Below are 2818 nucleotides of genomic sequence, written 5' to 3' on the forward strand. Positions count from 1 at the left end.
TATTTCATCTACTTCTACTAAATTCCCAAAAAAGCTCCCAATCAACAATGACATTATCAACAATATTATAATTAAGAGACTTCATTCAAGTTATGCTCCATTCAATCCCCAAAACCCCCTTTCATAATCACCCATAATAATAATTTCAACGCAATTCCATATACACTTGTATACAACACTTCCTCATCATTATTATTACCACCCACAACAATATTATACTCATAACACACCAAAAATTATAACTCAAGTTAATTTATAGCTCAAAATAGCCTCAAACTCATACTTGAACACTCCCTTCATTTTTCCTCCTTTAACCAAATTGTATAACATTCAAACAACCTTAACTATATGCAATAGATGTAAAAACTTACCTTAATCACACAAGAACAACGCTTGGATCAAATTACTCCACTAGGGTGAAACCTCCAACTTCAACACCAAAGAAAATCTTGAGCTTCACAAACCCTAGTAAGCTTTCTAGCACTTGAACCTCTTGATCCTCTTGGGTTTGGTATGGATTAATACATAAACTTGGGGAGAGGGTTTTGGAGAGCTCTAGGGTCTGAAATGGGGAAATAATGAACCCAAATGGGGAAAAATAAAATATATAAAGCTTCACTTAAAATCCCGTCGGCAACTTTGACGGCCATTTTGACGGACCGTCAAACATCCTGCGGTCCGTCAAATGGACCGTCAAATAGCCCAACCAAACAGACCTCTTTGTGACCATTTCATATTGGTGGCCCCACCATTTGATGGGCCGTCAAACATCCTACGGTCCGTCAAATGGATCGTCAAAATGCCCTTCCGCTAACTTGCTCTATTTGATTCGTTTTAACCTCTTATCCTTCCAATCCTTATGGAACCCCCTTGGCACTTGTGTAAAACTTCATAAACCATACAAGGGGCCCCATATCTCCCCCTAAAGGAATTACTAAACAATGTATAATTCAAATGATGCAAAATCTTCCAAAAGCATGACTCAATTTCCAATTCCTTCGACGAACTCACTCCCACCGATTCATATGACTCCAAAACCTTAAGGTACGCACCTAAAGTTATCAAATACCCTCCTTAACCTTATAAGGACTTCATGTCTACTTTAGGCTTACTTTAATCGACTTATAATGCAACGACATGAAATTTCCAAGATGTAACAGTTAGGGTCGAATGCCACAGAGAATATGGTGTGAAAAGTTTACTAAATAAGTATTATACTAATCTTGCGGTCCTGGTGTATTCCAGAAAAAAGGGTTTTATAAGAGTTTTGGTTTGTGGACTAATTTAGAGTGACTAGTAATTTAAAGTTGTAAATATATGGGTAAAAAGAACCAAGGTTGTGTCCCCGTCAGATAAAGTGTATGATCATGGGTCTTGATCTTGATATACTTCTAATGGTGAATCTAGACTATTTCCCAATAAGAAAAGATTATTTCTTTCTATGCTTTTCCCAAAGATAAGAGAGTATGCATGAAGAACGGTTAATTATGCCAAGTAAATTCCTCTTATTCCTAAGTGAATTTATTAAGCAAGGTTTAAAGCCTTGAGTTCTTGTTATTTGTTCTTGCCAAACCCTAGTTATTTTCCCAAATTAACCAAAGTTTATGGCGTTAGCTAATGTTTGCAACCACTAACTAGATGATGAAAACAAAGAAAATAAACCCTAACAATCTATTACGCGTATATCAATCACAATCCCCAATCACAAAACACCCATCCTTGGGTTCACAACCTTAGTAAAGGTGTTTTACAACTCATGACAAAGAACAAGAAATAAAAGATTGAAGAATTCATAATTGCTTACTTTTGATGAAAAGAGAAATTAATAACACTTGAATTGATGTTTGAAAGCTCCAAGAACTAAGGAATATTCAATGCTCTAAGTCAAGAGTCAAAATATAACAACTGGCCCTAAATAAAACCCTATATTGGACTATTTATAGGTTTCAAAAATGAAAAATTACAAAATTCGCACTTAAGTCCCAGGCGGCAACTTATACGGTCCGTATAAGATTACACAGACTGTATAAAAATTACACGAGCCTTAGTCTTCACTTCTTCTGGAGAAAACACGAACTGGCATTACACGGTTCGTATAATATTACACGGCGCATATACTCGCTCGTGGAACTCCTTCTTCCAACACAACTTTCTGTTTTTTCTTCAATCTTTCAACACGTCCAACTATACGGACCGTATAATATTATACGGTCCGTATAAGTTGCTCGTATCTCAGCATCTTCCAATTTTGACATTCTGTTGCCTCTTCCTCTTTTGTACGACCACAGACAAGGTCCGTATAATATTGTACGGACCGTGAAAGTCAATCTCCAGTGAAATTTCTGCAACTTTCAGTTTCTGAACTTGAACTTTATGATTTACCTGAAACATAACAAAACACATCAAAACAGCACATACTTGCCTAAAAACAAGTAAAACTTCTCGTAAAAAAGTACCGAATGTGCCATAATTTCCCGGCACATCACAACGACGACTCAACTACCACCTAAATATCACAGAGTAATAATGTCTACAATGGTTTTGACTCCGAACTATAGGCATGCATGTTTTACCACCAAGGACCACCTCACTTTCACTCTCCAAATAAGATGTACAACTCAAGAATGCTAGGACTCACAGTGACACTTCAATTTATGATAATACATTATCGAGCATATCAAGATGCGTACAAACGTCACTTTAGGCGGTCACTTTCTTTTGCACCAATTTTTCATCCTTATGCCCTCACATAGACCAAAGAATGTCCCCAAACACACATATATACAATGAACAAGGGACAATATACTAAAGAGAAGAG

The sequence above is a fragment of the Lycium ferocissimum genome, chromosome 5 (genome assembly GCF_029784015.1).
Source record: "Lycium ferocissimum isolate CSIRO_LF1 chromosome 5, AGI_CSIRO_Lferr_CH_V1, whole genome shotgun sequence".
Lineage (NCBI taxonomy): Eukaryota > Viridiplantae > Streptophyta > Magnoliopsida > Solanales > Solanaceae > Lycium > Lycium ferocissimum.